Source organism: Perognathus longimembris, chromosome 10, assembly GCF_023159225.1.
Source record: "Perognathus longimembris pacificus isolate PPM17 chromosome 10, ASM2315922v1, whole genome shotgun sequence".
NCBI classification, from domain to species: Eukaryota; Metazoa; Chordata; class Mammalia; order Rodentia; family Heteromyidae; genus Perognathus; species Perognathus longimembris.
The window spans coordinates 59,604,582-59,617,412 of NC_063170.1; the positions used below are offsets into that span (position 1 = coordinate 59,604,582).

Genomic DNA, 12,831 nt, shown 5'->3' on the forward strand with positions numbered 1-12,831 from the left:
TGGCTTTGTGCTCCGGTGGCATTCGCTGTAGGACGGAAGGGCTCGTGGGCACCGGAGCCTCGCATGGAGGATATCTCAGGATTTGCAGCCTCGAGTTCTTCAGCCACCTGAGCTCAGGCTGAAAGCCTTCAATCACCCAGCTGCTCACACGGACGACAGCTCAGATCGTAAGGTAGGGAGCAGTATATTTTAGAAGTGATCTGTCATTTCTCACGTTTGTTTCTCTGAGGTCTTTTTTACTGAGCACCAAAATACCATGCTAGCCTCTGAACAAATCCGTGCTAATGAAATTCCCTGCCTGAATGAAGCCAGTCAACCCTCCTTCCCACCCCCCATACACACACCTATTACCCACGCATGACCAAGGTCACGCCCAAATAAGGGAATGCAGCACTCGCCCCTACTTGGGATTGTGTTTTTGTGGAAAAGTCAGAAAGAATTGCGCTGTGGGTCAAATGGTATCCTCTTAGATACCCCTGGGACTGACAGATGCAACCGTATTTGGGAAAAGGGTCTTCAAAGGTAGGATCAAGTTAGGATCTCCACATGAGGTCAACCTTGACTATCTGCATGAGCCTTAAGTGTCCTCCTAAGGCGCAGGAGAGAGAACAGAAGGAGGAAAAGGCCGGGTGAAGACGAGAGCACACAGCATAGCAATGTGCCCCCAAGCCAAGGAAAGCCAGGGCTCACCAAGAACTGGGAGAAGCAAGGAACAGAATCCTTCCTCAAGCCTGTGGAGGAAACACAGCCCTGCCCACACCACGATTTCCAAAGACTTGTCTGCAGAGTGAAGGGATAAGTTTCTGTTGCCGTCAGCTCCCTGGTTCATGGCTATCTCTTAGGACAGCCCCAAGTTGCCAACAATTTTGGACCCTGATCACAAGACTCTAGACACATCAGCTTCCTAATGATACTTTAAAGCAATAATTAACTCTGCCTCTTCGATGGGCAACAAAATGGAGAAACGGAGTTCAAGTGACTCCTACTTCGGAAGGAAATAGCTGAGCATGGCTTTACCTCCACACTGCCAGATCCCGGAACTATGTTCCTCTGCTTCTCCAGGTGAAATTATGAGCAAGCCAAATCCACATTCCTTATGGTGCGTTCCTTGCCTCATACCACAGTCCCCCGCTGCCCTGGACAAGTGGGTTACAAGCACGTCGGCCCAGGCTGAGTTAATTGTACTCTAGGTCTGCAGGGAGCAGGGAAAAACCACAGGGCAGTTAATTTATTCCTGCTGTTGACCCTGGTGGCCTCCTAGACAGATGCTTCTTGTCCAAGTCCCTCCTGTGGACTGACCTACTGGAATGGAACTGCCTTCATGCCTCTCCATCTCCTCATTTCATCCTCAAGTTCCCGGTGCCCTTGCCAGTTCCTTTTCCATCTTAGAGGGCCAGAGCAGCTGGCTGCTGTTTGGCATCAAGAATTGGATTGATTCAGAGGAGAGGCTGTCATGGGTAAAGAGCCCAGTATAACAAAGATATCGATGGCACCCTCAGTGCATTCTGTGTCTGCAAGTCTTCCCTATTTGGACCAAAGCCTCTTTCCCAAACCCACCCAGCCTACAATTTATTAAGAGGGAGCGTAGGTGTAGGTGTAGGTGCTGCTGCTGCTCGCAAGAAGCCAAAACTTCACAAATCCCTACAGCCTCCCCCGTCTCTCCTAACTTCCCCTTTAGCTCAAAGTCCCAGCTCCACAGGTCAGACCACCAGCTTCATCCTGTTACAACAGTGCGGTGAACACAGAGGGATTCTCAAATATCCTCCGATATGAGAGCTGATGACCCCCTGGAACTCAGCTCCACGGTGCGGAGTGTCTCTCTAGCAACTCAAGCTAAAACATTCCCAATAGAAACATGTTTCTTGGGTGGCTGGGCATAGGTCATAGCAAAGCAAAGAAATTTTCCTCTCATTATTCTCATCCATATGCCGGGCTCCAAGCTTGAATTTTTGCAGCAGCCTTGATCTCCCCTGGAGGAAAGGTAAAGCCTGTGTGTGGCCCCCATCACACCCGTTCTATGATCTAGCACTGGTTTGACCCACCTGGGCTCCAGCTTCTCCCTCTCCCTCGAGCCTTCAAGTTGGTGGAACATCACCATTAGGGATGTGGAGTCGCCTTCCTCTGCATCCCTGTGGCAGGGGATAACACAACCCAGAAATGCAACGAGCCAATACCCTGGAGGGCAATGCTGACTACTTAGAGACACGGCAGCAGATGAGCTGGCTTCCTTGTGCTGTAAATCCTTTGAGGCCTATAGATGTCTCATCAACTCCCTGAAGCTGGGCCACGGATCCAGCAGATACATTTCCTGAGGAAGGGGTAGCAGCCCTGGGCATGTCCCGCCTGTGTCTGCTCTACCCCGCTCCTGGCTCCCTAGCTCTTGTGGCCTGGGGGAATGTGTCCCCCATTATCCAGTGGCTCAGTCTGGACTTTCTATGGAATGCAAGCCCATATGACACCCAGGGAAAAACAGCTCTTTCTTGGAAAGATCTTTCTCAGAAAGATTTGGCTGTGGAGAAAATAATAATTTAATCACTTTTTTTTTTTTTTTTGGCCAGTCCTGGGCCTTGGACTCAGGGCCTAAGCACTGTCCCTGGCTTCTTCCCGCTCAAGGCTAGCACTCTGCCACTTGAGCCACAGCGCCGCTTCTGGCCGTTTTCTGTATATGTGGTGCTGGGGAATCGAACCTAGGGCCTCGGGTATACCGAGGCAGGCACTCTTGCCACTAGGCTATATCCCCAGCCCTAATCACATTTTTTTAATACCAGGAAAGTCTGTCATATCCACATGGCAACCTCGAGGGACTTGTATAAAATGCAGAGGTATCAGAGTAAAAGACTGGCTTGTCCTGAATGCAAGGAGGCAATGGACTAGGAAGAAAGGAGGAGAGCTTGCGTGAAGGCAGTCAAATCACTGTCATCATCGTCGCCATTGTCACCATCATCATTGTTACCATCACGGCTCATCTTTCTCAGGATGAGGCACTCGTCTAAGCGGGGCTACTTCATTCCATGTCCTACCTAGGAGGTCAGTACTATAACACTCTTGTTTTATGGACACCCAGGCTCAGAGTAGCTAAGCCACTTCTCCAAAGTCACCTGATGAGGAAGCGGTAGTGCTGGAACTCCAACCCCAGGCAGCCTGCCTCCAAATCCTAGGCGGCTGGCTGTTCGTTGTCCCTTCAGCATGGCTTCCTTCCGCTTTCCCTTGCTCAGCTGGCACTCCACCACTTGATTCGCATCTCCAGCTGCATGTTTTCTAGGATCATTGCACTGTTTGTTTTTTAAATTGTGGTTGTTGTGGGGTTTGTTTGTTTTTTTTTTTTTGCCAGTACTGGGGCTTGAACTCAGGGCCTCATGTTCTTGCTCAGTTTTTTGCTCACAGCTGGAACTATCCCACAAGGGGAGCTACAACTCCCCTTTTGGCTTTTTGTTGGTTAATTACAGATAAGAGTCTCTCAGATTTGTCTGTCCCAGCTGGCTTCAAATTTCCATCCTTAGATCTTAGCTTCCAGAGTAGCTAAGACTACAGACATGAGCCACCAATGCCTGGCTTTGAACATATATATTTTGAGAAACAAATTCAGAGACGAAAGCATCCAGCTAACTGGCTGGCTTTTTTTCTATCCTTATCTATCTTTTGACTCTTCTTAACTCAGTTAGACATGGGTACTAGAAACAAATTAGCGTTCGCCCATCAATATGTGTGATAAAGCCATTTCCCATGTGCCTTGCACATCGGTGAATTTGTCCCCGGTGTAGAGAGTGATACATGATGTTTCTCTCCCTCTCCTTCTAACTCACAGGGCCTGTAACATGAGCTGAAAATATGAGGCAATTAGCCATGTAATTCAGACAAAATCGCCTGGAAATGTACTTTGTGGGGAGGTATACAGCTCAGTAATGGAAGCTTTGAAAATTCATTCATGATAGATAGGGAATCATTCATTAGGAGACGGGTGGGCTGTGCTGGGAACATTGCTAATCTGTTGTAAGTCAGCATCCACAAGGGACGTGGACTGGCTGGCACCGGCTCCCTGTTTGTTGCCCCTGGAGATGGACGCCACACCGACTTGCGTGCGTAGGGTTGGCTTTGCTCTGTATTTCTGTGCTGGCTGGGGTTCTGGGGTGGCAAGTGACAGAGTCACAACATCAGTTCAACAAGACAGAAAGAAAAAAAAAAAAGAATGGATTGAACGCTGTGCTAACAAGCTCAGAGTTGAAGGAGAAGCTGGAAACTAAAGCTATGGAAAAAGCCCAGACCAGGGAAGTTTAGGATTTCTGGGTAAAAGACTAACACTTGGAAGTTTTACTTGGAAACCTCAGTGGGACCTGCTACCTGCCACTTAGTCCACTGACAGGCGCCTCCTGCTGTTTAGATCTGGGTCTGATTTCTCTCTCTCCTTCTCGCCCTCTCTTCCTTTTTTTTTTTTTTTTTTCTTTTTGGTGGTACTAGGGTTGAACCTAGGGCCTTGTATTTACGAGGCAGGTGCTCTACCACTTGAGCCACACTCCTAGACCTTTTCACTTTGCTCATTTCCCCAGCAGGGTCTTGCATTTTGCCCAGTGCCAGCCTCAGGCCCCTATCCTCTTACCTCTCCCTCCCCTGTAGCTGGGCTAGCAGGTGCACACCCCCGTGCCTGCCTTTTGGACTGAGATGGGTCTTGCTGGCTTTTTGTCTGGGAGGGCATAAAAGCGTGATCTTCCGATCTCTGCCACCCAAGGAGCTGGAATTACTGGTATGAGCCACTGCACCTGGCTTGATTTACATTTAGATTCTTGTGGGTCTTTTCAGTGCTCATTTATCTAATGAGAACCTCTTGAAAAAATATTCAAAGCTTGTGACAGAAGCTGTGGAGGACTCAAAAGTCAATTTATTATAGATTCTGCCTCTGTGGGAGATCTATGTTTATGTATTCCTACAGTGGAGCATAAAGCTGTGTAACCATCACACTCTTTTCACCACAGGGGACAGAAGCCAGCTTCAAACCACCTTGTGAGGGAAACGGAGATATTTGTCTAGACAAAGTCAAACCCAGGAAACAGCAAGGTAGCTGAGACAAGTTCAGGCGTAGGAGCCAGCCAGGAGGCAGGATCCTGTCCCATTTCTTTTTGTCCTGCAGTGGCGGTGAGGCTCAGTCTTGGGGAAGGTCTCTGAAGCAGTTCCTGACCCTTTCTCACCTGACATGGCATTCTGGGGGGCACAGAGCTCCCCAGGGTCTTCTGCCCAAGGGCTGTTCAGTCTGCGGTGGGAAAATAAAAGTGCCAGGGCACTCAGGCCCAGAGGGGCCCTCAGCCAATAACAGCACTAGTAGATTCCAAAGTGGATTACTGCCAGGCATCCTGGTTCATGACTATAGTCCTAGCTACTCAGGAGGCTGAGATCTGAGGCTCACAGTTTGAAGGCAACCCAGGCAGGAAAGTCTGTGAGACTCTTAACTCTAATCCACCACCAAAAAGCCAAGGTGGAGCTATGACTCAAGTGGCAGAATGGTAGCCTTGAGCAAAATAGCACCCAGGCCCTGAGTTCAAGCCCCAAGACCAACACACACACACACACACACACACACACACACACACACACACACACACACCTGCCAGGCATCAAGGGCTCAATTACATATAATCTGTACTCAGGAAGTTGAGAGACGTCTGGAGGATTGTGGTTTGAAGTCAGCCTGGGCAGAAAAGTCTGTGAGACTCCATATCTGAAATATTGAGCAAAAAGCCAGGCTAGAAATGTGGTTGAAGTGACAGAGTACCAGCCCATTAAGTGAGCTGAGCAAGCACAACACCCTGAATTTAAATCCTGATACCATCACAGCCTGAGATTTCCAAAAGCAAGACCCATGTCTATTTGCTCCTGAAGTCTGCACTTGTAGAAGGCTCCTGGCATGTTGGCAGGCATCCAGGAACTTATTCCAATGACTGAAAGGTCAGAAAACACCCTGTCTACTGTTGACTGTAAAGAACTATATGAACAAACTATAAAATAAGAAAGGAAATAAAAGTCATGAGAAACAAGTCCACCCAAAAGCTGGCAGCTGAGGTTATACTCTCCTCTTCCGTAGCCACTGCTGGCTGAGTTTGACATAAAACTACCAACACCACCAATGTGCTGGGGCCCTGGCTGGGCTGGTTGAGAAAGGAAGAATCTCTTGCCCCTAGGAAATCCTTAAAGTAGATGACCACAGCAAAATAACTGAGCAGGTGTGATTTACTTCTCGGGGCAGCTGCCCTGCCCCCACCAGATCCTTACCTCTCATTTGCATGCGTAACCTGCAAACAGCCACAAGTTGAAGGTGGGGTGGGAGAAGGCTGTTAAGGGGATCCGGTGCCAACTTAGCTCTTGGTAACTTTGCATGAAATTTACCACCACCACCATCATCATTTGCCTCAGTCACAGGCCAACAAGGTCAATTTCCAGGGTTTCTTTTTTTCTTTTTTTTTAAACTATGAAGTTCCTCTTCTCTCTCCAATTTTTAAATCCATGTCCAGCTCTTCCTTCCAGTTGCCAGCCCCAATTAAACACCCAACAGCCTATGTGACAACTGGCCTGGAGGGCTGCCTCCCACGGTCCCTTGCGTACCTTGATTCCCTGCTCACATCCATAACCATCCTAGTAGCTTGTCATTCCAGCCATGATGGAAAGTGAAAAATGAAAGGATGCTAGGCCAGGTCCAGGTCCAGGCCAGAATCGAGAGCCTGTTTCAAGAATAACTAGGACATAAAAGGGTTGAAGGAGTGGTTAAAGTGGTAGAAGTACCTGCTTAGCGAGTCTGAGGCTCTGAGTTCAAAACTTAAAAAAAATAAACAACGTAATAAAATTTGAGCTATTGTTGTCATTATTGTTTTATAGCTATTAGGAGCGTGTGTATGTGGGGGGGGGGGCACGGAGGGGACCCACCAGAATTCAGGCCCATCAAATCTGTCTCATTCTTCCCAGCAAGTGGCCTGGGGCCAGTGATCCTGGTCTCCTGGCTATGGAGAGGTAATTAGGACAGCATTGTCTGTAAACTATATAACCCACAGCTCCAAGTGGCCTAACCCAATATTCAGGGCACCTTGGCTCATGGAAGCAGAAAGCTGAATGAGCTGATTGCCCTTGGATTTACCACATCACAAGGCTAGGCTTCCTCTCTCATTTCTCCTTCCTGTCAGCCTTTACACAAGTCATTCATTCGCAGGCAGGCATGGCCTTGGACCCACAGCTGACCCCAAGAGAGGAGTCTACAGGATCCACGCTCACCAGTCTTCCTGGTGGGTGGCAGCAACTTGGTAGCCAGGAAAGGAAGATAGAAGGGTAGAGGAGCTCGGGGTGGACGCCAGAGGGAGTTCTGGAGAGGCAGCATCCATCAAGCAAAAGCTCCGTCTCCTGCCCTCTGATCTTTATTAGGAATTTGGATAAAGCCAGGAATACTGGTGCACATTTGCAGGTGATGTATTTATCAATCAGGTGATTAAATATTTATGACCACTTAGTTTAATGTCCAACACCCATCAGCCATTTCCGCTGAGTTTATCTGATGGTCCACTGGGGCTTTGGGGCTGCATTCTGACCCTGCCCTTTGCAATGGCCTTAGCCTAAGACACTGGGGTTGTCATCCACCCGCTTCTGGGTAAAGTCCACAGTCTAAGGAGGTACAGAAAACCTGCCAGGACACAATACTATGCTGTTCTTCTTCACAGTGTGGGATAAATTAGCTCAGAAGTAGGAAAATTTCCCTTTACCTTGCAAATGGATCTATTATTATGACTAGATTCGACATTGTGGAGTGGTAAATAATTTTGTCTGTATCGTTCTCTAAGTTCTCAGCTGGGACCTCCTCAAACAAAAGACAGATTTACAAGAGAAAAGCAAACAGGAGCTTATTAACCTAGTCCTCTGGAAGGAGCACGAGGGAGACACCCAGGGAAATAGAGTAACTCAAAAGCGCTTGGAGTGCTCACTTCAACACATCTTCACCCAAGACAACGCAGGCAGGGAGGAAGAGTGAATCTGCTCTGCAGAACGGAAGGTGGCACCTCCTTCACTGAGAAGAGCCTCTCGCGAGTTTTCCATCCTCCTCCTGGTGCAGGGAGAGGGACCCTCACCAAGGGTCCTTCACCTCTACCCACGTGAAGCCCCCTCTCAGACACATGACTCCTACTTTGCTTTTTTACAGCTCCACTGGTGTTGCTTTATCTCAAAGCCATCTGTTCAAAATAATCTTTCTGCCAAGAGGTAAAATGAGAGCAGGGTGGCGCAGTCTCCTGCAGCACACTAGAAACATGTCTCCACACAAAGATCTGAGCTTCTGGGTTCCGCGAGATTTGCTAATGGAACATACCCGGTGAACCAGGAACCTCAAAAGGAAAGGATAACTTCTTCCCCCAGCACAAGTTGTCCGCATGTCCCTTCAAGCCAATCCCCGCCCCACTGCAATCTCACTACCTGATGTCTATCACCCTAGGTGACATTTTTTGGGGTCTTTACATATCATCTTCATGAGGCTCATTTGGGTTGCTGTGGATAGCAGTGGTGTGGTTCTTTTTGACTGCTGGGTATTATTCCATGTTGTGACCCACCAAATGGTGCTTCTCTACTTTTCTGTAGGCAGACATCTAAGTTGTTCCCAGTTTGGGGCTATTATGAAAATGATGGAACTAACATTCTTGTATAATCTGTTTGTGCAGTATCACTTTTAAAGTAGATGGATGTTTAATTGGCCAGAACGGTTGGACAGTGAAGTGGACAGGACATTTTCCACTCCCACCATCTTGGTTTGAGACACTTGGAACTTGATCACAATTTCTGAAAGCGACTTAGGCCTGATGGCTACATCTGTGGATCCCAAGAGGTAATTTCTCCCCAAATGAGAAAGGTTTGCTGTAGGTGGAAAGCTAGACATGGCAGCCTTTTGGTGAGAGCAGTGTGCAGTGCTGGTCTAGATACTGTGACCCCAATCACTCCTGCTCTGTTCAGCATCACAAGTGGCTGGCCCCCCATGTCTGCTCTGCTGTTGGGATACCTGGTTTGTAGCTCCTGGTTGGATGTGGCCCAGTAAGTACTACTAGGTGTAGCCAATGGGAGGTACAGGGTTGGGCTTGGCCAATGGGAAGTGCAGGGTTGGTTTTGGCCAATGAGAAGTGCAGGGCTAGGTTTAGCCAATGATAAGTACAGAGTTGGGTGTGGCCAGTGGGAGGTGGTGAGTTGGGTGTGACCAATTGGAAGCAGTAGGTTGAGTGTGGCCAATGGGAGGCTCAGTTGTGAGTCTGTCCCCCTACCCCACATGCACATGGTCTATAATGGCTTATATTCAGGACTGTATATCTTCATTAGGATGATCTTCTACCACACTGACTACAGCTCTAGCCTCCATAAGCTGTTCCAGCCCTTGAGCTGGAGGTAACAGTACCTCCTTGTCTCTTTGTTTCTCCATCCTAGTAGAGTTCCTGTCACCAGCCCTAGATCACTTCACGGTTTCCTGTTGCTTGACATGGGTGCTGTTCCATACTTGCAAGAATTCCCTTTGTTCAAATGCTTTCAGTGGACTCTGTTTCCCTGTTGGACCTTGACAGACACACACAACCCAAGAATTAACAAAGACAGTCTGGAGGCCAGATCATCTGAAGCCTGCCAGGCAGATTTATTGTCAAATCCGAAAACTGCAAAACTAGGACAACATTCCTCAGAAACACCATCTGGTAGCACCATGTTCCCCTAACGTGTAGCCCAAATCCCTGCTGAGGCCAAGTCTGCACTGCTCACCAGAGAGAAGCCAGCACGTGGCCTAAGGGGCGGATGTACTGGTGTTAGGAACTCCACAGGCCATGCCTCCGCCCCAGCAGGGCCCACACTGTGCTGCTGAGAGAAGACAAAGGAGAAGTTGGGAAGAAAGGCGATATTTCTTTCTCAGCAGCCACTGTAATTAGATGAATTGATCCACATTCTAGATCAGCAGGCCACATGCTTGGATTCAAAGGGAAGGAGTCAATTCTGAAGATCCTCTGTCCTTTAGTTTGGGACTTGAAACAGTGCCACATAGGAAATATTCAGTCCCTATTTGTAGAATTGCATTGGTTCATTCATTCATTTTTGAAATCCCTATGTAAGTACCTGGATGACTTTGTGATTGTAAATGACAGAAACTCACACTTCACACTAGCTGAAAGTGAAAAAAAAAAAAAAAAAAGAGTCCAGTTATCTACATGATTCAAAAGTCTGAGGCTATAGCTTAAGGGATGGCTAGACCCAGGTGCTTAAACAAGGCCTCAAGGCTTAGTATCTGTTTTGTTTTTGTGCTAAGTTTTCCACTAGTGCAGGTACTAATCTTGGGTGGGAGTAGTGCAGGAGATGGATAGCTTATTAGAACACTAACTATAAGGGAAAGAGACAATTTGTCTTTTAAGTTATTTTAGCAAAAATATGTTTGCCCTGGGTCCTCTGGCTCCCTTTAGATCAAGAACCAGGACACCCTTGTAATCCTAACTGCTTAGGAGGTTGAGATCTAAGGACCACAGCGTGAAGCCAGCTTGAGCAGGAAAGTTTGTTAAGACTTTTCAAATAACCAGCAAAAAGCCAGAAGTGGAGGTACGGGCTTAAGTGGTAGAACAGTAGCCATGAGGGAAAAAATCAAGAGTTCAGAAGTCCTGCGTTCAAGCCGTAGTATGGGTGTGCACATGCATTTGTGCACCTGTGTGCATGCACACACACGCGCATGCACACACACACACATACACACTAAATAAAATTTTAAAAACCCGCTCACATGACTCAAATTGTCTCCATGACTGCAGTGGGGGCTGGCTGGTTCCCCAGAGATTAAAGATGGTGCCATGGACAGAAGAACACCAAATGGCTCTGGGAAGGCAGAGATCACACACGGCCACTCTAACAAGGCACTGCCAATCAGTGGGATGACAAGGAGCCCACTTAAATGTCCCTGTCTTCATGGAGTTGATGTTCTCACAGGGAAGCCCAGTATGGACCAAGTACTCAGACTCAAGGACATGATCCTAATCATGGCGAAAAGCAGCTTATATATAGCAGGAGCCAGCACTGGGATCCACCATTTCATAGTTGCTGTCCCAACCCTCAACTCTCAGACGTGGCTACGCTGGAGCCGGTGAGCAGGCTGTGTGTCTTCAGTGGAACCTCCCAGAGTCAGAGATTTCTCCTAGAAACCTTGCCTGAGCCATGGTCTGCAACTGTTTCCCCAGCTGCCAGGGTCTAATGAGGCAGGGTTATCAACAACATGGCCACATTGTGGCAAGAGAGAAGGAGGAGGAACAGGATCCAGTGCTGAAATGCTCTCTGGGAATATTTCAACCACACTGGGAGATGTGAACTTTGTTGTGAACTTCTAAAAGCTCTATTCAACTTTGAGCTCGCCTCACATGACATTGTAAGAAGCAATACCAAGAAATTCTGGTGCAGGATTCCCAGTTTCTCCCATTGGTAACACTGTGATCAGCTAGAGTGGAACATCACAAGCAGGACATGGGTGTGGATATATAACAGATACTTAGAATTTCCTTTTGCTAAAAAGCACCAACTCCTTACCTGGGTTCATGAATAAAAAAAAAATAAAAACACAAGAGCTTGGCTTCCATTTTCCATCTGTCTTCTTCTCTCTAAGTGGTTCTCCGGTCAGTCTCTTTGCAGTCACCTGGGAATCGTGGAAGGTCAAGATGGGTGGATAACATCTTTACTAGGAGGGACAGATGAACCTGCACACAAGGAGTGGGGAAGCGGAAGTCCTCCTCAGAACTGACCACCTGCCAGGCCACCATGACTTACCTATGTTGACCACATTGCTCCCCTCAAAAGGGGCCTTCGTAACAACTTCCTCATAATGACCAACCAGGCCACACTGACCAGGACTGTTTCATAATTATATATACCTTTCTCCTCCTACCCCAAATTTCTTCTTGGTTGAAACCTACAGCTCCTGTCTCTACCCCAACGATAGACTTCACCTCTTCTGGCAGCAAGTACATACCAAGTAGCCAAGCCCTTCACCATGCATTGTCTCTTTATTTGACATGTTGGGGTGAGGGGCTAGAGCTGTCATGGGAGACCCCTCTAGTTGGATCTGGGCCCTAAGCCTCCTGCTTCAGATTCCATCATAGACATCATCCCACTTACCCAGCTTTGCTTGACTCGTCTGCTTGTGTCTGTGGATTTAGTTCTGTGCTATTTGTCACATGTGTAGGTTAGTATGTCTAGAGCCACAGTCAAGTCATGGCACACACACAGACACACAGAGAGACACACACGCACAGACACAGACACACTCTTCTCGCACACACAGACAGACAGACAGACACACACACACACACACACATGCTGCAAACTTTGTGCTTCAGCTTATTCATGTCTATACTCCCTGGATATGACTCTCTTCCTACATAGCCCACCTTGGTGTGGCGTATGGTCCTCTGGGGGGCAAAATATATTTTCCACCTTCAAGAGCAAATTGCCAATGACTCTCTTGGTCTTGGTATAGCTTTACCATATGCTGATGGAAAATGTCTCTGTCTTTTTTTTTTTTTGTAGTGTTTTGGTTCCTTCATCTGTGCCTCATTTTATTACTCTTAATGAGCAAGTCTCATCTCCTTCTTGGGATGCTAGTCCTGCCCAGGTGGGCTGTTGTACACAGAGCCCAGGGATGCAGGGCCCTAGATGCTTTTTCCATGCAGTCACCTACTGTGTGCCTGCAGAAGAGACGCAACCCTGTCCTCCTGGAGCTGACACTCAGCAAAAGACCAGACACAAAAAGGAGAGTGCAATTAAATAAAGGAGAGGGCTACAGATGGCACTTACATGGAGAGGTGTTGGAGAGAGATC

General features: G+C 47.8%; 1 protein-coding gene across 5 annotated transcripts in view; it reads right to left on the reverse strand.

The window, feature by feature from the left end:
• Window positions 1–12,626, reverse strand: part of Prok2 (prokineticin 2) — a 174,767-nt gene extending 162,141 nt beyond the window's left edge. For 4 of the 5 annotated variants that reach the window (XR_007212384.1, XR_007212381.1, XR_007212380.1 and 1 more), the window contains exons 1-2: window positions 12,320–12,626; window positions 9,751–12,282 (exon numbers count right to left, since the gene is read on the reverse strand). The gene's annotated coding sequence lies outside the window, so the exon portion shown is untranslated. Of the gene's footprint in view, window positions 1–9,750; window positions 12,295–12,319 lie in introns of those variants that run through there. The other variant, XR_007212382.1, reaches the window with a different exon arrangement.
• Window positions 12,627–12,831: the final 205 nt, after the last annotated feature.